Genomic DNA, 24,181 nt, shown 5'->3' with positions numbered 1-24,181 from the left:
ACAACTGGGCCGACTACGTGGAGGCCGGCGCCCGGCAAATAGCCCTGGAGGCTGTCGGGCAAGCACGCGTTCGTGACGCTGATTTTTACTACCAGCTCATCAAGTGGATTTCCTGCTTACAAGCCGAAGCTTCGGTGGACCACGCCGGCATGGAAAGGGCCAACGCGCGCGAGCAATGCGCCCTATCGCACCTCTAGCAAGTCCGAGGCGAGGCGGAGGACGCCGGTGCCAGCGTTTAGCGTGTACCGCAGATGGCGGCCGACATCGTCTAGTTTGCTAAGAGTAAGTGAGTACTTGTACGCTACTAGAGTATTAGTGGGAGTAGATAGTTAACTTAGCTATGTGTAACGCCCTCGATGCGGCTATATCTCCCACGTGTCGAAGCATGACTTAGAGGCATAACCGCATTGAAAGCAATGTCGCAAGTGAGGTAATCTTCACAACAACCCATGTAAATAAATAAAGGGGAAAGGTACATAGTTGGCTTACACTCGCCACGTCACATGAATACATAAATAAGTCATTACATTCATCCAATACACTCAAGGTACGACTACGAAACCAAAATAAAGATCAACACCCAAATGCGACAAAGTCCCCGATCGCTCCAACTGGGCACCACTACTGATCATCTGTGAAAGACACGTAGTAACGACGAGAGTCTTCATCGAACTCCCACTTGAGCTCGGTCATATCATCTAGAGCGGTATCATCGGTCCCTGCATCTGGTTTTGGAAGGAATCTATGAGTCACGGGGACTCAGCAATCTCGCACCCTCACGATCAAGACTATTTAAGCTTATAGGTAAGGTAAAGGTATGATGTGGGGCTGCAGCAAGCGACTAGCATATATGATGGCTAACATACGCAAATGAGAGTGAGAAGAGAAGGCAAAGGCACGGTCGAACAACTATGATCAAGAAGTGATCCTAGAACAACCTATGTCAAGCATTACTCCAACACCGTGTTCACTTCTCGGACTCCGCCGAGAAGAGACCATCACGGTTACACACGCGGTTGGTGCATTTTAAATTAATTTAAGTTTCGGGTTATCTACAATCGGACATTAACAAATTCCCATCTGCCCATAACCGCGGGCACGGCTTTCGAAAGTTCAAATCCCTGTAGGGGAGTCCCAACTTAGCCCATCACAAGCTTTCACAGTCAACAAAGGATATTCCTTCTCCCAAGACAATCCGATCAGACTCGGCATCCCGGTTACAAGACATCCTCGACAATGGTAAAACAAGTCCAGCAACACCGCCCGAATGTGCCGACAAATCCCGATAGGAGCTGCACATATCTCGTTCTCAGGGCACACTCAGATGAACACTATGTACAACTAAAACCAACCCTCAAGTTTCCCTGAGGCGGCGCTGCAAGTGGCTCTGTTTTGGACCAACACTCAGAGGAGCACTGGCCCGGGGGGTTTAATAAAGATCACCCTTGGGCTCCGGAAACCCAAGGGAAAAAGAGGCTAGGTGGCAAATGGTAAAACCAATGTTGGGCATTGCTGGAGGAGTTTTATTCAAGGCGAACTGTCAAGGGGTTCCCATTATAACCCAACTGTGTAAGGAACGCAAAATCCGGGAACATAACACCGATATGACAGAAACTAGGGCGGCAAGAGTGGAACAAAACACTAGGCATAAGGCCAAGCCTTCCACCCTTTACCAAGTGTATAGGTGCATTAAGATAAACAAGATAATATTATGATATCCCAACAATAAACATGTTCCAACAAGGAACGATCTCCAATCTTCACCTGCAACTAGCAACGCTATAAGAGGGGCTGAGCAAAGCGGTAACATAGCCAAACAACGGTTTGCTAGGACATGGTGGGTTAGAGGTTTGACATGGCAATTTGGGAGGCATGATAAGCAAGTGGTAGGTATCGTAGCATAGGCATAGCAAAAGAGCGAGCATCTAGCAAGCAAAGATAGAAGTGATTTCGAGGGTATGGTCATCTTGCCTGCAAAGTTCTTAGAGTTGCCTTGATCCTCGTAAGCATACTCAACGGGCTCCTCGTTCATGTACTCGTCTCCTGGCTCTACCCAAACAAGAACAACAAGCAAAAGGAACACAATCAACCATGTGCAATGCTGAAGCAACATGATGCAAACATGGTATGATATGCGGAATGCGGTATGCGATGCATATGCAAGATTTGGAAAGGAAAGAATGAACATGACCTCAACTTGGAAAACCAAGAGTGCCACTGGAAAGAGGAGTTGATTTCGGTTGAAATCGATATAAAGATCACCGGAATCGGAAGCACGGTTTGGAAATGGCAAGCAAAACAAATATGGCACCGGTCTGCGATTAACAGCAAGTAGCCTTCTAAATGCATCAAGATATATAAGCTACTGCACTCAAACATGGCAACAAAATACATGGCAGGGATCCACTCATGATGCTTGACAAAAGATGAACACTGAGCTACGGCTAAATCACTCATTAACAGGTTCAAACAAGCATGGCAAAAGTGCAAAAAATTACTGGTTACAGACTTAGTGAAAATAACAAGTCAAGAATTTATCATCAGGAAGCAATGTTTAGAGCACGATAACTACCTGCTATAGGAACTTATCATGGCAAAGCAAGGCATGGCTTGAAGCTATTCAAAGCATATAACAAAAGTCCCTTAGTGAACATGAGCCAAAAGGGATCAGAAAATACAATTGCAAGCATGTGAACATAGCAAAAACATAAACAGATTCAGACTTAGTGAAAAACTGGAGCATGCAAAACAGTTAACGAGTAGGCATGTTTATGAGCTCGATGCACTCACTACGAGGCATTGCATGACAAGATAAGCATACACCCAGCAAATAGACATGGCATAGAAGCTAGACATGGCAAGAACAACAACATAGAATGCACGGATCAACTACAACAAGCTCGGCAAAATCACTAAACATGTTAACAATCTGCCAGGAACATTTTATAGCAAAAATAGAGCTCGATTGACTCAAGCTAGGGTGCTCCATAATTGCAAACAAAGACATGGATGGATAGAGCACAACATTATCTACAAAACATCCTTACTAATCATCCTCAAAAGAGGCACGAATCACTAGGAAACAACATGAACATATGGCACAAAAATAATGACAGGGCAAGGACTTAGTGAAATTCTAAGTCCCTGAAATCAGCATCATTGTGTAAGCTACTTTGCATGCTTATGCTAGTCACTACAAGGATCACAAAAATACATGGCATACACCCCTATAAAGATGGCATGGCATTCTTAAAAACACATGTAGAGCTCAGGATCATAGCATGCACACATTAAACATGGCAAAAACGACAAAAGGCCATTTGCTGAAATAGATCTTAAATTATCCTCACACAGCCCTCTTCCAACAGAATTTTGGGCATCAAGATGAGCTCAAATGAAAATGATGCAAAGAGAATAAATGATGTACTCGTCGAGATGAACATTTTGATATGCTACACACACGAATTGGAGCTACGGTGAGGAAGGTATGGCATGCCAAAGTATGCATAAAAACTAGGGTTAAGAGGGGAAAAGTCAACCCCGAGATTTCTAGATCCAGATCTGCCGGGGCGCGGAAGTCGAGGTTGGCCGAAAATCCTGTTCGCCGGAGAGGAGAGTGAGGCGGTCGGAGGTGGCGGAGCTCGCCGGAGCTCCGGGACGCGGTGGCTGGACGAGGCGGCAGTGGTGGCGGCGGCGCACGGCGTGGAGGAGCGAGGCGGTGGGGTTGGCGACGGCGGTGGTCGGCGGGGTCGGCGAGGTCGCCGGCCGGCGCGGTTCCGGCGAGACGACGGGGAGTGCTGGGCGGCGCAGCGCACCAAGCGGCGGGGAGGCGCGCGGCCCGGTCGGGCGAGGGAGAGGGCTGGTGCTGGGCCTGCGGGCCCGCGTCGGTGGGAGGCAGCGGCGGCCACGTGGCAGCTTGCCATTGGCGCGGAGCGGCGGCGCGGTGTGTCCGTCGCGCCTGGACACGTCCGACGCGGCGAGGAGCGGGGAGCTAGGGTTTCGGGGGGAACAAGACCCGGGATTTTCGGGAGGGGAACTATTTATAGAGGTAGGAGGAGCTAGGAGATTCCAAATTGAGCATGGTTTGCGGCCACGCGATTGTGATCGAACGATCTAGATGATGGAGAGGGTTTAGGTGGGTTTTTGGGACACTTTGGATGGGTGTTGGGCTGCAACACACACGAGGCCTTTTCGGTCCCTCGGTTAACCATTGGAGTATCAAACGAAGTCCAAATGGCACGAAACTTGACAGGCGGTCTACCGATAGTAAACCAAGGCCGCTTGGCAAGTATCGGTCCAATCCGAAAACGTTTAACACCCACACACGAAAAGAGGTAGAAAGGACCACCGGAGGACATAGGAGCGCCGGAATGCAAAACGGACAACGGGGAAAATGCTCGAATGCATGAGACGAACACGTATGCAAATGCAATGCACATGATGACATGTTATGAGATGCATGACAAAGACAAAACACACGGAGACAAAAACCCGACAACAAGGAAATAACATAACTTAGTGCCAGAAATGACAAGAGTTGGAATACAAATAAGGTAAATTACATCCAGGGTGTTACACTATGATGGTTGTCAACGTGGAAGTTCAGTACTCTATATGTGGATCAAACCTGTTACTTTGCTCTGAATGTTGAACTTTCCGTTTGAACGTATGGAATGGGCTGTTATTTTTTTAAATGGGTTGTATTTGTCCTCCACGGGTTTAGAGGCTGGCTTGTGGGCCTACCAAGTTGACGCGTACACAATCAGGAGATGATTGTACGTGGAGAGGATGATAGCAGGGACCCGCCAAGGTCATGGCAGTACGCAAGAAAGTGCCTCCTTATTTCAAGCCAATAAAAAAATGGCTCCTCCTAATGGATTTCTGACAACTGGGTCCCATGCCATTGTCAATGTAGCCAATAAACGAGAGAATTGTACAACGAGCGGCTGACACCAGGGACCCAGCAGCTCGCCTAGTTATTTTTATTTTAGGTTAATTTGATAAATGCCACTCCAAATCAGGTGTTTCTGAGAAATGCCACTGCAATTTCCAAACTTTAAAAAATGCCATTTCCAGTGGCATTTTTCGAAGTCTCTAGTGGCGTTTTTCAAAGTTTGCAAATTGTAGCGGCGTTTTCCAAAGTTTGCAAAAAATTGCAGTGGCATTTTTCAAAGTTTGGAAATTGCAGTGGCATTTTTATGAATCGCCATAATTGGAGTGGCATTTATCTAATTTGTTTTTGAGACAGAAGCAGGGTGTCAACTGGGCTGTGTGGGGCACTCTGGCCTGTCTAGACAGCCTTCTCTTTTATGTTTACCACAGACCAACCCAGTAGTTTTTTCTTTCTGAAAATGACTAGCCCAATTTTTTTTGTGATTTGCCAAGTAAGTCGCTTTTTAGGCATGTTGGGCTGCAAATCTTTCAAGACGAGGAGAGCTTCATTCGGCTGGACGAGAAAATGGCCTATCAGTAATGAGAAATGAGTTGTACATTTTTAAAACACATCAAACCAACAATTAGTTTCAAATTTCTTTTTTTCATTTCGAGATTTTAAATTGCATTAATTTTTATGCATGGACAATGTGTTGGATTTTATATTGACATACATTTATTTTTAAAATCAGTTTGAATGTGACTCGAAATTTCGGGATTAAAAATAGTTGGGACCGCACCGAAATATGCAAAATTTCATATAATATTTTAACCGTGGCCACAATATGGGCTGTAATGCTAACAAAAAGAATATGGGCTCCAAAAAAACCTTAAGAATTAGCAAATGGGCTGTAAATAATTAGAAATGATAGCAGATGGGTTGTATGCTGTTTTCCACAAATTTGAGGCTTTCCTAAAAAAAGGTTGATGCACAAGCAGTGACTGTTGGATGTCCATCCAACGGCTGTCGTGCTTCTTCAATATCTGCTCTTCCTGCTCCACCCGCTCAAACAAGCGCCGGTGGGACTGCCTGCTCCCTCCTCCCCGTGGCCGGCTATGCTGCCGCGCAGGCCTCACCACCCACCATACTCCCATCGCTGGCCTAGCCATCCCTCTACTCACCCACACCTGTTGTTATTCTCCGGCGACGGCAGACGAACCAGTAAACCCTCGTACAGTCGTACTCCCCTCCACGTGGGAAACAACTGCCGAGTCTTCCCTGCCTCCGCGTCATTCCTTTCCTAGGCCTCGTCGTCGTCCACCGCCCTGGTGCTCTCGGCGCGGCCTGGTCAACGACTGACATGCATCTGAAGTGGACTGTACGTCAAGAGGCTGGCAGTTGGGTCCACGGCCGCACGCAAGGAAATACCTCCTTATTACACGCAAAATAATGATTCCTCCACCTGACATCTAGGACCTACCGAAAGGGCCTCTGTATTTCACGAAAAAAATGTTACCGCCGGTGACAGCTTGGACCCACCAGTTATATCTTCGCGCGCAAGGAAGTGCTTCCTTATTACGCTGAAAAAAATGAATACCCCCCTGCTAGCTGGGACCCAGTATAGTGGGAGGCTGACTTGTGGGCCTACTAAGTTGACGGGGACGGAGGGCTTTGTCAACTTAGTCAATATGCACGATTCTAGCTCCAGTGACCGTACGATGTCCATCCAATGGCCGTAGTGCTTCTTCAACCTCTGGTCTTCTTGCTCCAGCCGCCCAAACCAGCGCCGGTCGTGCCTCATGCTCCTGCCTCTCGTGGCCGGCTGCGCTGCGGCGGAGGCCTCACCACCCCCTACTACTCTCACCGCTGGCCAGGCCATCCCTCTGTTCACCCACACCCCCTGTTATTCTGCGGCAACGGCAGCCTCACACCGCAGCAAACCAGTGAACCCTCATACTCCTCTACGTGTGGGCATCCACTGCCACGTCTTCCCTGGCTCCGCGTCGTCCCCTTCCTAGGCCTCGCCGTCATCCACCGCCCTGGTGCTCTCGGCGCGGCGTGGTCAATGTAATCAAGGAACGACTTCCATCGGAAGAGTACTGTACGTGGAGAGGCTGACAGCTGGGTCCACGGCAGCCGCAAGGAAGTGCCTCCTTATTACGCGAAAAATAATTATTCCTCCACCTGACAGCAGGGACCCACCGGACGGGCCACCATATTTGACGAAAAAAACCTTCCCCCTGACTGCTAGGACCCACCGGACGGGCCACCATATTTCGCGAAAAAAATGTTCCCCTGCTGTCAGCTCGGACCCACCGGAAGTGCCGCCTTATTACGCACAAAAAAATGAATACCCCCCTGCTAGTTGGGAACCACCTTGGTGGGTGGCTGACTTGTGGGCCTACTAACTTGACGGGGACGGAGTGCTTTGTCAACTTAGTCAATATGAACGATTCTAGCTCCAGTGACCGTACGATGTCCATCCAACGACCGTAGTGCTTCTTCAACCTCTGGTCTTCTTGCTCCAGCCGCCCAAAGTAGCGCCAGTCGTGCCGCATGCTCCTACCTCCCGTGGCCGGCTGTGCTGCCGCGGAGGCCTCACCGCCCCTACTATTCCCACCACTGGCCAGGCCCTGCGGCAACGACAGCCTCACAATGTAGCCGAACCAGTGAACCCTCGTACTCCTCTCTGCGCGGGCTTCCGCTGCCGCGTCTTCCCCGGCTCCGCGTCATCCCCTTCCTAGGCCTCGTCGTCGTCCACCACCCTGGTGCTCTCGGCGCGGCGTGGTCAACATGGTCAAGGAACGACTTCCATCGGAAGAGTACTGTACGTGGAGAGGCTGACAGCTGGGTCCACGGCTGCAGCAAGGAAGTGCCTCCTTATTACGCGCAAAATAATTATTCCTCCACCTGACAGCGAGGACCCACCGGACGGGCCACCGTATTTCACGAAAAAACATTTTCCCCTGACTGCTGGGACCCACCAGCTACATCTTAGCATGCAAGGAAGTGCATCCGGGCAAAAAAACGATTCGCCCCCCTGACTGCTGGGACCCACCAGCTATATCTTCGCACGCAAGGAAGTGCCTGACAATCGGGACCCACCTGGTCGAAGCGTACGTAGCGTTGTCATTCTGGTCGCGAACATGTACGTACATACTGGTCGATGTAGAGGTGTGCACGTGTCATTCTGACTGCTGGGACCCACCAGCTATATCTTCGCACGCAAGGAAGTGCCTGACAATCGGGACCCACCTGGTCGAAGCGTACGTAGCGTTGTCATTCTGGTCGCGAACATGTATGTACATACTGGTCGATGTAGAGGTGTGCACGTGTCGTAGTAGAGGCGCGCACGTAGCATGTACACGTACGTACAACGGCCAGGGTGCAAGAAAGTAAATACGGCCACATACATACGTACGGGCGGGGTCTCGAACGCCTACTCGCGCGTACGTACGGCCAGGGCTCGTGTACATGGCTGGGTTCGGAACGGAGAAACAACGTCGTCGTCGTGTTCATGGGGAGCCAACCGGCTGGGTCGGAACGGAATGCATCGTCGTGTTCATCGGGAGGGCTTGGACGGAACAACCGATGGAAATGAGGCCTGGCGTACCGCAGAACGGAGGAAACGGCCTTGTGTTTGACCGGCCACGTTCAAAACGGGATCCTGTTCATCGGGAGGGGTCTGGCGTACCGTAAAACGGAGGAAACGGACCTCCTACAGTCGAAACGGGGGTCCTGTTGATCGGGAGGGGTGTGGCGTACCGCAAAACGGAGGAAACGGACTTGTGTTGGAGCGCTACGGTCGAAACGGGGATCCTGTTCATCGGGAGGGGTGTGGCGTACCGCAAAACGGGACTCCACGGGATACTGTTCATCTCCACCGTCAACCCTCTCTAGCCTCCACGGGCTACTGATCATCCACCGTCGACCTCCTCCAGCCTCCACCTGCGACTGTTCATCCATGGGCTCCTGTTCATCCAGCCTCCACCGCGCGCTACTCCACCGGCTACTGTTCAACCAGCCCTCTCCACGGGCTCCTGTTCAACCACCCCTCCACGGGCTACTGTTCATCCAACCCTCCACCGTATACTGTTCATCCTGCCCTCCACGGGGTGGTCCTGTTCATCCAGCCCTCCATGGGGTCCTGTTCATCTAGCCCCAACCGGGTCGATCGATCAGGGTCATGTTCATCCAGAGGCAACACCACGGGTTCCTGTTCATCCACCCCCACCGGGAACTGTTCATCCAAACCCCTCAGCAATGCTCACTGTTCATCCAGAGGCAGCATCGATCGGCTTCAGTTAGGAGCAGTAGCGAAGGAATCGCTCGATCGGGTTCAGTTAACAGCCATCGATCGATTGCCCAGGTTCAGTAACGCGTAGCCTGCAGTGCAATCGCTCGGGTTCAGTTAGAGCCCAATGCCTCGCTCGGGTTTACTTAGAGCCCAACGCCTCGCACCCACGCGCGTGCGTGTACGAGAAAAACGCGCATCGCTCGGCCCCGACCGCCCACCGTAACCGGGAACACCCCGATATTTTCCTCGCCCTCGCTTCTACCATGGTTTTTTCCGTCATGGACGGCCCAAAGAATGTCATGCAGCTGCGTCTTCGGCCCGCCCAGGACGAAAAGCCCATTTTTTGTCATGATTTTTTGTCATAGAAGTAGGACCCCACCACATCTATGATGATACCGAGTTTTTTCACAATTATCGTCATAGAAGTGTCATAAGTATGACAGAAAAAAAATTCGTTCGGCCCAAAATGTCACGGATGTGTCTTTTTTGTAGTGAATCATCATACAGAAGAGCGGGATCCGACTATGGAAGAAACCAAACAAAAAAGAAGAACGACATCCACCCTGCTAATCCCAGGCTCCCTGACCCGAAACCTATTCCCTTAATCGAAGAAGAAGAACTCCAAAAGCAATCAAGCATCGCTCTCATGTCAGATCATCGCATTACCTGTACCTGCAACCTCCGTCTAGATGAATAATTCTTTCGCGTAGTTCTAGGTCATTGAGTTGAGGAAATAAATATGTATTATATGTCATGAAAAGTATATCACTAGATTACTACACGGATGTAGTTTCTAAGTATATATTTTTTGTTACATATACTACATATTTAGATAGTTAAATCGTTGACCTAAAACTATGCGAATGACTTATTCACCGAGCCGTAGGTAGTAGGAAAACTGCCGTGCGTTGCAACGGGGAAAACCCACATACCCATGCCCTGTGTTTTGATATTAACTACCGGGATCAATATCGTCTGGAGAAAAATTATTTTATATTTACTTTACTAGATGTGATATATGTTTTAGATGTGTGTGTCATAATCTGTGTATACTAGATAATTGATGGCGCGCGTTGCCGCGCCCGTCTATTTTTGCCCTTAGTTGTTAGGGATTAATGCGTGTTGCAACTTCAAAACGTATCATGCTTTCTCGTAGCTTGTGCTTGACTCCAGTTTTTTGGAATTAATGGTCTGTAATAGAAGAGAGGAATTCGGTTAATCTGCAATAGTGGCATACAACCAAAGAAAGAAATTTGGTTGATCTGCAAGAAAGTGACATGTTGAGCCCCTTTTAGGCCTAATAGACTTGTTGGTTCAAGCTGTGAAATCAAACATATGGGATTTGAATTAAGATGGTTGATCGATACAAGTTTCATGATTGATCATGATTCTTTTGGCTCTAAAAACTCTCTCTCACAAATACTCGCTTCATGACATCTAAAAATATAAATATTTAGGAAAGACATTAGGAATATTTCAGAAACTAAGAATAAAAATAAGCCATACAAATATTTTAGAAATTTTGAACAACTTTTATTATTTAAACAATAACAATGCATTTCAAACATTGTTGCCGGCCTGCAATAAAATTCTACTGTACATTGCAGTATAATAGAAAAAGATTCTCCAAGGGATTACACCCGGGCACTAAACATCTGGTCAATACATGAAAATTGTTACGGAATAAGGAGTAAAAGTAGAAGTGGAGTTCTCTGAATATTAGCACAACGAACAAGAATTTATATAGGATCAATAGGGGTACATAAATATAAGTGAATCCATCATTAGTGAGTGTAAAACAAAAGGATGCTTTGTAGGGTATCTCCAACAATCTTAAACAATTTCTGCCAAGGGAACTAAGGACATGGAACACAGATACACTGTGACAACAAAGAGTGGAAAGCAAATACTTTATGGTTGATTGCAGAGGCACCAACCTGGATAAATCAAAGCCAACAAATCCAGTTTCAAATGATCAATTTTAGAATCAAAATATTCTTGGGATCAACTGTTGATAATATATTCACCTCTTCCATTACTAACAAAAATAGATACCTTGTTTTTAACTATCACCTTGCATACCTCCATGTATTTTACTGGACAACTAGCAAATAGGTATTGATTAGCATATGCGAATATCAAAGGTCGAAACTAAGAGAGGCATACAATACCCTTTTTTTAAGATGGAGACCCTTCCCATTTCATTGATAATTTGGATCGCTTGTCGGTTTCATAACTTTTCACAATATATATTCAAGAATCAACAAACTTTTTTGTCTCAAACAATAACTCGTCTTGCCATTCAATCAGGAAGTTATGTCAATCTAGGAGGACAAAAGGGAATTCATGCAAAGTCTATTTGTTAGATTTCAAAAAGAAAGAGTGGACATGCATGAGATAAGTCAATCATATTGCCATGGTAGATAAGCCCCAAACAATACGTAGGAGTGATACCATGAAATCAGAGTGAGCTATGGCCAATGGACCGCACATCCCATAAGAGTAAATTCTCCTAAATGCATGTACCTCGAAGTATCGGATAACCTTAACTCAGTAGTCATAAAAAAGAAAGAAAGAAAAGAGTAAAGAGCACTTCAAGAATTATGCATACATGATATTCCAATGAGAACACGATTCACATGCATGCGGTCAAAATGATTCAGTAATAGGGAGAACCTTGGGAAACTTAATTTAAATAAAATCACACTTCTAACAGAATGATTATTGGACAATTTTGTAGCGCCCAAGATGCGATTCTACGTGATGAACTCATGATTGGGGCACAACCGTATTTCGAGTGCATAACAAGGTGGATATCATTACAACATACCATGTACCGAATAGATGAGAATACAAGATAAAGGCTTACAGTCGCCACAAGCTACAATATGAATACAACAGTTCATCAATACATCGCAATCATCATACAGAAGAGCAGGATCCGACTACGGATGAAACCAAACGAAAAAGAAGAACGACATCCACCCTGCTAATCCCAGGCTCCCCGACCCCAAACATATTCCCTTGATCGAATAATAAGAAGAACTCCAAAAGCAATCAAGCAACGCTCTCACGTCAGATCATTGCATTACATGTACCTGCAACTATTGTTGTAGTTCAAGTCCACTACAACCGGATATTAACAAATTCCCATCTGCCACATAACTGCGGGCACGGTTCCCGAAAGTTTAAACCCTGTAGGGGTGTCCCAATTTAGCCCATGACAAGCTCATGATCTGCGGAGACAATCCTCCATTGCGGGACCCTCCGATCAGACTCGGAATCCCGGTGCACAAGACATTTCGACGATGGTAAAACTAATCCAGCAAGACCTCCCGGTGTGCCAACACCCTGATAGTAGCCCCGCGTATCTCGTCTCAGGCCACGTCCTGATGAGCAGTCTGTAGAACTAAATGTTGGGGAACGTAGCATAAATTCAAAATTTCCCTACGGTCACCAAGATCTATCTATGGAGTCATCTAGCAACGAGGGAGGAGTGGATCTACATACCCTTGTAGATCGCGCGCGGAAGCGTTCAAGAGAACGGGGTTGATGGAGTCGTACTCGTCGTGATCCAAATCACCGATGATCCTAGCGCCGAACGGACGGCACCTCCGCATTCAACACATGTACGGAGCAGCAACGTCTCCTCCTTCTTGATCTAGCAAGGGGGGAGGAGAGGTTGATGGAGATCCAGCAGCACGACGGCGTGGTGGTGGAAGTAGCGGGATTCCAACAGGGCTTCGCCAAGCGCTGCGGGAGGAGGGAGATGTGTCATGGGAGGGAGAGGGAGGCGCCAGGGCTTAGGTTCGGCTGCCCTCCCTTCCCCCACTATATATAGGGCCAAGGGAGAGGGGGGGCGCAGCCTTGGCCCTTCCTCCAAGGAAGGGTGCGGCCAGGGAGGAGTCCATCCTCCCCAAGGCACCTAGGAGGTGCCTTCCCCCTTTAGGACTCTTTCTTTTCCTTATCTCTTGGCGCATGGGCCTCTTGGGGCTGGTGCCCTTGGCCCATATAGGCCAAGGCGCACACCCCTACAGCCCATGTGCCCCCCCGGGGAAGGTGGACCCCCTTGGTGGACCCCCGGACCCCTTTCGGCACTCCCAGTACAATACCGATAATGCGCGAAACTTTTCCGGCGACCAAAACAAGACTTCCCATATATAAATCTTTACCTCCGGACCATTCCGGAACTCCTCGTGACGTCCGGGATATCATCCGGGACTCCGAACAACTTTCGGGTTACCGCATACTAATATCTCCACCGAACCTTAAGTGTGTAGACCCTACGGGTTCGGGAGACATGCAGACATGACCGAGATGACTCTCCGGTCAATAACCAAAAGCGGGATCTGGATACCCATGTTGGCTCCCACATGTTCCACGATGATCTCAGCGGATGAACCACGATGTCAAGGACTTAATCAATCCTGTATACAATTCCCTTTGTCTAGCATTACGATACTTGCCCGAGATTCGATCGTTGGTATCCCGATACCTTGTTCAATCTCGTTACCGGCAAGTCTCTTTTACTCGTTTCATAACACATCATCCCGTGATCAACTCCTTGATCACATTGTGCACATTATGATGATGTCCTACCGAGTGGGCCCAGAGATACCTCTCCGTTTACACGGAGTGACAAATCCCAGTCTCGATTCGTGCCAACCCAACAGACACTTTCGGAGATACCTGTAGTGTACCTTTATAGCCACCCAGTTACGTTGTGACGTTTGGCACACCCAAAGCACTCCTACGGTATCCGGGAGTTGCACAATCTCATGGTCTAAGGAAATGATACTTGACATTAGAAAAGCTTTAGCATACGAACTACATGATCTTGTGCTAGGCTTAGGATTGGGTCTTTGTCCATCACATCATTCTCCTAATGATGTGATCCTGTTATCAATGACATCCAATGTCCATGGTCAGGAAACCATAACCATCTATTGATCAACGAGCTAGTCAACTAGAGGCTTACTAGGGACATGGTGTTGTCTATGTATCCACACATGTATCTGAGTTACCTATCAATACAATTCTAGCATGGATAATAAACGATTATCATGAACAAGGAAATATAATAATAACTAATTTATTATTGCCTCTAGGGCATATTTCCAATAGTCTCCCACTTGCACTAGAGTCAATAATCCAGTTCACATCGATATGTGATTAACACTCAAGGTCACATCCCCATGTGACTAACACCCAAAGAGTTTACTGTTGGAAATATGCCCTAGAGGCAATAATAAAAGTATTATTATATTTCAATGTTCATGATAAATGTCTTTTATTCATGCTATAACTGTATTATCTGGAAATCGTAATACACGTGTGAATACTTAGACCACAATATGTCCCTGGTGAGCCTCTAGTTGACTAGCTCGTTGTGATCAACAGATAGTCATGGTTTCCTGACTATGGACATTGGATGTCGTTGATAACGGGATCACATCATTAGGAGAATGATGTGATGGACAAGACCCAATCCTAAGCATAGCATAAAAGATCGTGTAGTTCGTTTTGCTAGAGCTTTGCCAATGTCAAGTATCTCTTCCTTCGACCATGAGATCGTGTAACTCCCGGATACCGTAAGAGTGCCTTGGGTGTATCAAACGTCACAACGTAACTGGGTGACTATAAAGGTGCATTACAGGTATCTCCGAAAGTATCTGTTGGGTTGACACGGATCGAGACTGGGATTTGTCACTCCGTATGACGGAGAGGTATCTCTGGGCCCACTCGGTAATGCATCATCATAATGAGCTCAATGTGACCAAGGTGTTGGACACGGGATCATGCATTACGGTACGAGTAAAGTGACTTGCCGGTAACGAGACTGAACAAGGTATTGGGATACCGACGATCGAGTCTCGGGCAAGTAACGTACCGATTGACAAAGGGAATTGCATACAGGGTTTGATCGAATCCTCGACATCGTGGTTCATCCGATGACAACATCGAGGAGCATGTGGGAGCCATCATGGGTATCCAGATCCCGCTGTTGGTTATTGACTGAGAGCGTCTCGGTCATGTCTGCATGTCTCCCGAACCCGTAGGGTCTACACACTTAAGGTTCGGTGACGCTAGGGTTATTAGGAAGACTAGTATGTGACTACCGAATGTTGTTCGGAGTCCCGGATGGGATCCTGGACGTCACGAGGAGCTCCGGAAGGGTCCGGAGGTAAAGATTTATATATGGGAAGTTGTCAAACGGACACCGGGAAGTTTCGGGGTCATACCGGTATTGTACCGGGGCCACCGGAAGGGTTCCGGGGGTCCACCGGGAGGGGCCACCCCTCCCGGGGGGCCACATGGGCTGCGTGGGGCAGGGAGCCAGCCCCTGGTGGGCTGGGCGCACCCCCTCCCTTGGGCCCTTGCGCCTAGGGTTGAGGGGGGAACCCTAGAGGGGGCGCCCCCTTGGCTTGGGGGGCAAGCCACCCTCTCCCCCTCTCCCCTTGGCCGCCGCACCCCCCCTAGATGGGTTCTAGGGGGCCGGCCCCCTTCTCCCTTCCCCCTATAAATAGAGGGGTGAGGGGAGGGCAGCCGCACCACCCTCCAAGGCGCAGCCCTCCCCTCCCCAACACCTCTCCTCCTCCGTTGTGTGCTTGGCGAAGCCCTGTCGGAGTACTGCCTCTCCACCATCACCACGCCGTCGTGCTGCCGGTGGAGCTGTCTTCCTCAACCTCTCCTTCCCCCTTGCTGGATCAAGAAGGAGGAGACGTCTCCCGTCCCGTACGTGTGTTGAACGCGGAGGTGCTGTCCGTTCAGCACTTGGTCATCGGTGATTCGAATCACGTCGAGTACGACTCCATCATCACCTTGCAAGCTTCCGCACGCGATCTACAAGTGGTATGTAGATGCAAACTCTCTCCCTTGACTCGTTGCTTAGATGAACTCATAGATGGATCTTGGTGAAACCGTAGGAAAAATTTTAATTTTCTGCAACGTTCCCCAACAGTGGCATCATGAGCTAGGTCTATGCATAGTTCTCTTTGCACGAGTAGAACACAATTTTGTTGTGGGCGTGGATTTTGTCATCTTACTTGCCTCTACTAGTCTTTTCTTGCTCAACGGTATTGTGGGATGAAGCGGCCCGGACCAACCTTACACGTACGCTTACGTGAGACCGGTTCCACCGACTGACATGCACTAGTTGCATAAGGTGGCTGGCGGGTGTCTGTCTCTCCCACTTTAGTTGGAGCGGAATCGATGAACAGGGCCCTTATGAAGGGTAAATAGAAGTTGACAAAATCACGTTGTGGTGATTCGTAGGTAAGAAAACGTTCTTGCTAGAACCCAATTGCAGCCACGTAAAAGATGCAACAACAATTAGAGGACGTCTAACTTGTTTTTGCAGCGATTGATCATGTGATGTGATATGGCCAGAAGTTGTGATGAATGATGAATTGTGATGTATGAGATCATGTTCTTTGTAATAGGATTCACGACTTGCATGTCGATGAGTATGACAACCGGCAGGAGCCATAGGAGTTGTCTTTATTTTTTGTATGACCTGCGTGTCATTGAATAACGCCATGTAAACTACTTTACTTTATTGCTAAACGTTAGTCATAGAAGTAGAAGTAGTCGTTGGCGTGACAACTTCATGAAGACACGATGATGGAGATCATGATGATGGAGATCATGGTGTCAAGCCGGTGACAAGATGATCATGGAGCCCCGAAGATGAAGATCAATGGAGCTATATGATATTGGCCATATCATGTCACAACTATATAATTGCATGTGATGTTTATTATGTTTATGCATCTTGTTTACTTAGGACGACGGTAGTAAATAAGATGATCCCTTACAAAATTTCAAGAAGTGTTCTCCCCTAACTGTGCACCGTTGCTACAGTTCGTCGCTTCTAAGCACCACGTGATGATCGGGTGTGATGGATTCTTACGTTCACATACAACGGGTGTAAGACAGTTTTACACAGCGAAAACACTTAGGGTTAACTTGACGAGCCTAGCATGTGCAGACATGGCCTCGGAACACGGAGACCGAAAGGTCGAACACGAGTCGTATGGAAGATACGATCAACATGAGAATGTTCACCGACGATGACTAGTCCGTCTCACGTGATGATCGGACACGGCCTAGTCGACTCGGATCGTGTAACACTTAGATGACTAAAGGGATGTCTAATCTGAGTGGGAGTTCATAATTTGATTAGAACTTAATTATCATGAACTTAGTCTAAAACCTTTGCAAATATGTCTTGTAGATCAATGGCCAACGCTCATGTCAACATGAACTTCAACGCGTTCCTAGAGAAAACCAAGCTGAAAGATGATGGCAGCAACTATACGGACTGGGTCCGGAACCTGAGGATCATCCTCATAGCTGCCAGGAAACAATATGTCCTAGAAGGACCGCTAGGTGACGCTCCCGTCCCAGAGAACCAAGACATTATGAATGCTTGGCAGTCTCGTGCTGATGATTACTCCCTCGTTCAGTGCGGCATGCTTTACAGCTTAGAACCGGGGCTCCAAAAGCGTTTTGAGCACCACGGAGCATATGAGATGTTCGAAGAGCTGAAACTAGTTTTTCAAGCTCATGCCCGGGTCGAGAGATATGATGTCTCCGACAAGTTCTACAGTTGTAAGATGGAGGAAAACAGTTCTGTCAGTGAGCACATCCTGAAGATGTCTGGGTTGCACAACCGTATGACCCAGCTGAACATTAACCTCCCAGATGAGGCGGTCATTGACAGAATCCTCCAGTCGCTCCCACCAAGCTACAAGAGCTTTGTGATGAACTACAACATGCAGGGGATGGAAAAGACCATTCCTGAAGTGTTCTCGATGCTGAAGTCAGCAGAGGCTGAAATCAAGAAAGAACATCAAGTGTTGATGGTCAATAAGACCACTAAGTTCAAGAAGGGCAAGGGTAAGAAGAACTTCAAGAAGGACGGCAAGGAGGTTGCCGCGCCTGGTAAGCCAGTTACAGGGAAGAAGTCAAAGAATGGACCCAAGCCTGAGACTGAGTGCTTTTATTGCAAGGGGAAGGGTCACTGGAAGCGGAACTGCCCCAAATACTTAGCGGATAAGAAGGCCGGCAACACCAAAGGTATATTTGATATACATGTGATTGATGTGTACCTTACCAGTACTCGTAGTAACTCCTGGGTATTTGATACCGGTGCCGTTGCTCATATTTGTAACTCACAGCAGGAGCTGCGGAATAAACGGAGACTGGCGAAGGACGAGGTGACTATGCGCGTCGGGAATGGTTCCAGAGTCGATGTGATCGCCGTCGGCACGCTGCCTCTACATTTACCTACGGGATTAGTTTTGAACCTTAATAATTGTTATTTAGTGCCAAGTTTGAGCATGAACATTGTATCTGGATCTCGTTTAATACGAGATGGCTACTCATTTAAGTCTGAGAATAATGGTTGTTCGATTTATATGAGAGATATGTTTTATGGTCATGCTCCGATGGTCAATGGTTTATTCTTAATGAATCTCGAGCGTAATATTACACATGTTCATAGTGTAGATGCCAAAAGATTTAAAGTTGATAACGATAGTCCCACATACTTGTGGCACTGCCGCCTTGGTCACATTGGTGTCAAGCGCATGAAGAAGCTCCATGCCGATGGACTTTTAGAGTCTCTTGATTATGAATCGTTTGACACGTGCGAACCATGCCTCTTGGGCAAAATGACCAAGACTCCGTTCTCCGGAACAATGGAGCGAGCAACCAACTTGTTGGAAATCATACATACCGATGTGTGCGGTCCAATGAGCGTTGAGGCTCGCGGAGGATATCGTTATGTTCTCACTCTCACTGATGACTTGAGTAGATATGGGTATGTCTACTTAATGAAACACAAGTCTGAGACCTTTGAAAAGTTCAAGGAATTTCAGAATGAGGTAGAGAATCAACGTGACCGAAAGATAAAATTCTTACGATCAGATCGTGGAGGAGAATACTTAAGTCACGAATTTGGTACACACTTAAGGAAATGTGGAATCGTTTCACAACTCACGCCGCCTGGAACACCTCAGTGAAACGGTGTGTCCGAACATCGTAATCGCACTCTATTGGATATGGTGTGGTCTATGATGTCTCTTACCGATTTACCGCTATCATTTTGGGGATACGCTCTAGAGACAGCTACATTCACTTTAAATAGGGCACCGTCTAAATCCGTTGAGACGACACCGTATGAATTATGGTTTGGAAAGAAACCTAAGCTGTCGTTTCTAAAAGTTTGGGGATGCGATGCTTATGTCAAGAAACTTCAACCTGAAAAGCTCGAACCCAAGTCGGAAAAATGTGTATTCATAGGATACCCTAAGGAAACTGTCGGGTATACCTTCTACTTAAGATCCGAAGGCAAGATCTTTGTTGCCAAGAACGGATGCTTTCTGGAAAAAGAGTTTCTCTCGAAAGAAGTAAGTGGGAGGAAAGTAGAACTCGATGAAGTACTACCTCTTGAGCGGGAAAGTGGCGCAGCGCAGGAAACCGTTCCTGTGATGCCCACACCAACTGAAGAGGAAAACAATGATGATGATCAAGGTACTTCGGATATTACTACTGAACTTCGTAGGTCCACAAGGACACGTTCCGCACCAGAGTGGTACGGCAACCCTGTCCTGGAAATCATGTTGTTAGACAACAATGAACCTTCGAACTATGAAGAAGCGATGGCGGGCCCGGAATCCAACAAATGGCTTGAAGCCATGAAATCCGAGATAGAATCCATGTATGAAAACAAAGTATGGACTTTGACAGACTTGCCCGATGATCGGCGAGCGATAGAAAACAAATGGATTTTTAAGAAGAAGACGGACGCGGATGGTAATGTTACCATTTATAAGGCTCGACTTGTCGCTAAGGGTTATCGACAAGTTCAAGGGATTGACTACGACGAGACTTTCTCTCCCGTAGCGAAGCTGAAGTCCGTCCGAATCATGTTAGCAATTGCCGCATACTATGATTATGAGATATGGCAGATGGACGTCAAAACAGCATTCCTTAACGGGCATCTTAAGGAAGAGCTGTATATGATGCAGCCGGAAGGTTTTGTCGATCCTCGGAACGCTAACAAAGTATGCAAGCTCCAGCGATCCATTTATGGACTGGTGCAAGCATCTCGGAGTTGGAACATTCGCTTTGATGAGATGATCAAAGCGTTTGGGTTTATGCAGACTTATGGAGAAGCCTGCGTTTACAAGAAAGTGAGTGGGAGCTCTGTAGCATTTCTCATATTATATGTAGATGACATACTCTTGATGGGAAATAATATAGAATTTCTGGATAGCATTAAGGCCTACTTGAATAAGTGTTTTTCAATGAAGGACCTTGGAGAAGCTGCTTATATATTAGGCATCAAGATCTATAGAGATAGATCGAGACGCCTCATAGGTCTTTCACAAAGCACATACCTTGATAAGATTTTGAAGAGGTTCAAAATGGATCAGTCCAAGAAGGGGTTCTTGCCTATGTTACAAGGTGTGAGACTGAGCTCGGCTCAGTCACCGACCACGGCAAAAGATAAAGAAGAGATGAGTGTCATCCCCTATGCTTCAGCCATAGGATCTATTATGTATGCCATGCTGTGTACCAGACCCGATGTAAACCTTGCCGTAAGTTTGGTAGCAAGATACCAAAGTAATCCCGGCAAGGAACACTGGACAGCGGTCAAGAATATCCTGAAGTACCTGAAAAGGACGAAGGACATGTTTCTCGTTTATGGAGGAGACGAAGAGCTCGTCGTAAAGGGTTACGTCGACGCTAGCTTCGACTCAGATCTGGATGACTCTAAGTCACATACCGGATACGTGTATATGTTGAATGGTGGAGCAGTAAGCTGGTGCAGCTGCAAGTAGAGCGTCGTGGCGGGATCTACATGTGAAGCGGAGTACATGGCAGCCTCGGAGGCAGCGCATGAAGCGATTTGGGTGAAGGAGTTCATCACCGACCTAGGAGTCATACCCAATGCGTCGGGGCCGATCAAACTCTTCTGTGACAACACTGGAGCTATTGCCCTCGCTAAGGAGCCCAGGTTTCACAAGAAGACCAGGCACATCAAGCGTCATTTCAACTCCATCCGTGAAAATGTTCAAGATGGAGACATAGAGATTTGCAAAGTGCACACGGATCTGAATGTCGCAGATCCGCTGACTAAACCTCTCTCGCGTGCAAAACATGATCAACACCAGAACTCTATGGGTGTTCGATTCATCACAATGTAACTAGATTGGTGACTCTAGTGCAAGTGGGAGACTGTTGGAAATATGCCCTAGAGGCAATAATAAAAGTATTATTATATTTCAATGTTCATGATAAATGTCTTTTATTCATGCTATAACTGTATTATCCGGAAATCGTAATACACGTGTGAATACTTAGACCACAATATGTCCCTGGTGAGCCTCTAGTTGACTAGCTCGTTGTGATCAACAGATAGTCATGGTTTCCTGACTATGGACATTGGATGTCGTTGATAACGGGATCACATCATTAGGAGAATGATGTGATGGACAAGACCCAATCCTAAGCATAGCATAAAAGATCGTGTAGTTCGTTTTGCTAGAGCTTTGCCAATGTCAAGTATCTCTTCCTTCGACCATGAGATCGTGTAACTCCCGGATACCGTAAGAGTGCCTTGGGTGTATCAAACGTCACAACGTAACTGGGTGACTATAAAGGTGCATTACAGGTATCTCCGAAAGTATCTGTTGGGTTGACACGGATCGAGACTGGGATTTGTCACTCCGTATGACGGAGAGGTATCTCTGGGCCCACTCGGTAATGCATCATCATAATGAGCTCAATGTGACCAAGGTGTTGGACATGGGATCATGCATTACGGTACGAGTAAAGTGACTTGCCAGTAACGAGACTGAACAAGGTATTGGGATACCGACGATCGAGTCTCGGGCAAGTAACGTACCGATTGACAAAGGGAATTGTATACAGGGTTTGATCGAATCCTCGACATCGTGGTTCATCCGATGACAACATCGAGGAGCATGTGGGAGCCATCATGGGTATCCAGATCCCGCTGTTGGTTATTGATCTGAGAGCGTCTCGGTCATGTCTGCATGTCTCCCGAACCCGTAGGGTCTACACACTTAAGGTTTGGTGACGCTAGGGTTATTAGGAAGACTAGTATGTGACTACCGAATGTTGTTCGGAGTCCCGGATGGGATCCTGGACGTCACGAGGAGCTCCGGAAGGGTCCGGAGGTAAAGATTTATATATGGGAAGTTGTCAAACGGACACCGGGAAGTTTCGGGGTCATACCGGTATTGTACCGGGGCCACCGGGAGGGGCCACCCCTCCCGGGGGGCCACATGGGTTGCGTGGGGCAGGGAGCCAGCCCCTGGTGGGCTGGGAGCACCCCCTCCCTTGGGCCCTTGCGCCTAGGGTTGAGGGGGGAACCCTAGAGGGGGCGCCCCCCTTGGCTTGGGGGGCAAGCCACCCTCTCCCCCTCTCCCCTTGGCCGCCGCACCCCCCTAGATGGGTTCTAGGGGGCCGGCCCCCTTCTCCCTTCCCCCTATAAATAGAGGGGTGAGGGGAGGGCAGCCGCACCACCCTCCAAGGCGCAGCCCTCCCCTCCCCAACACCTCTCCTCCTCTGTTGTGTGCTTGGCGAAGCCCTGTCGGAGTACTGCCTCTCCACCATCACCACACCGTCGTGCTGCCGGTGGAGCTGTCTTCCTCAACCTCTCCTTCCCCCTTGCTGGATCAAGAAGGAGGAGACGTCTCCCGTCCCGTACGTGTGTTGAACGCGGAGGTGCTGTCCGTTCAGCACTTGGTCATCGGTGATTCGAATCACGTCGAGTACGACTCCATCATCACCTTGCAAGCTTCCGCACGCGATCTACAAGTGGTATGTAGATGCAAACTCTCTCCCTTGACTCGTTGCTTAGATGAACTCATAGATGGATCTTGGTGAAACCGTAGGAAAAATTTTAATTTTCTGCAACGTTCCCCAACATTTACTAGAGTCAATAATCTAGTTCACATTACCATGTGATTAACACTCGATGAGTTCTGGGTTTGAACATGTTATGCTTGTGAGAGATGTTATAGTCCACGGGTCTGAATCTTTCAGATCCGTATGTACTTCGCAAATCTCTATGTCATCTTGCAGATGCAGCTACTACGCTATATTTGGAGCCATTTCAAATAACTGTTCTATTTGGAGCTATTCTAAATTGTTGCTCCATTATACGTATCCGGTATCTCTACTCAGAGTTATCCAGATAGGTGTTAAGCTTGCATCAACATAACTCTTTACGTCGAACTCTTTATCACCTCCATAACCGAGAAACATATCCTTATTCCTCTAAGGATAATTTAGACCGCTATCTGGTGATCTACTCCTAGATTACCTTTGTACCCTCTTGCCAGAATGTGGTAAGGCACACATCAAGTGCGGTACTCAGCATGGCATACCGTATAGAGCCTATGACAAAAGCATAGGGGACGACCTTCGTCCTTCCTCTTTCTTCTGCCGTGGTCGAGCTTTAAGTCTTAACTTCATACCTTACAACTCAGGCAAGAACTCCTTCTTTGACTGGTCCATCTTGAACACCTTCAAGATCATGTCAAGGTATGTGCTCATTTGAAAGTACCATCAAGAATTTTGATCTATCCTTATAGATCTTGATGCTCAATGTTCAAGTAGCTTAATCCAGGCTTTCCATTGAAAAATACTTTCCAAATAACCCTATATGCTTTCCAGAAATTCTACGTCATTTCTGATCAACAATATGTCAACATATATTTATCATAAATTCTATAGTGCTCCCACTCACTTCTTTGGAAATACAAGTTTCTCATAAACTTTAGATACACCCAAAACTTTGATCATCTTATCAAAGCATACATTCCAACTCCGAGATGCTTACTCCAGTCCTTAGAAGGATTGTTGGAGCTTTGCATACTTATTAGCATCTTTCAGGATTAACAAAACCTTCTGGTTGTATCACATATAACCTTTCCTCAAAAATCGTCGAGGAGACAATGGTTTTTGGC

The sequence above is a fragment of the Triticum aestivum genome, chromosome 2A (genome assembly GCF_018294505.1).
Source record: "Triticum aestivum cultivar Chinese Spring chromosome 2A, IWGSC CS RefSeq v2.1, whole genome shotgun sequence".
Taxonomy (NCBI): domain Eukaryota; kingdom Viridiplantae; phylum Streptophyta; class Magnoliopsida; order Poales; family Poaceae; genus Triticum; species Triticum aestivum.
This window is presented reverse-complemented; position numbering follows the sequence as displayed.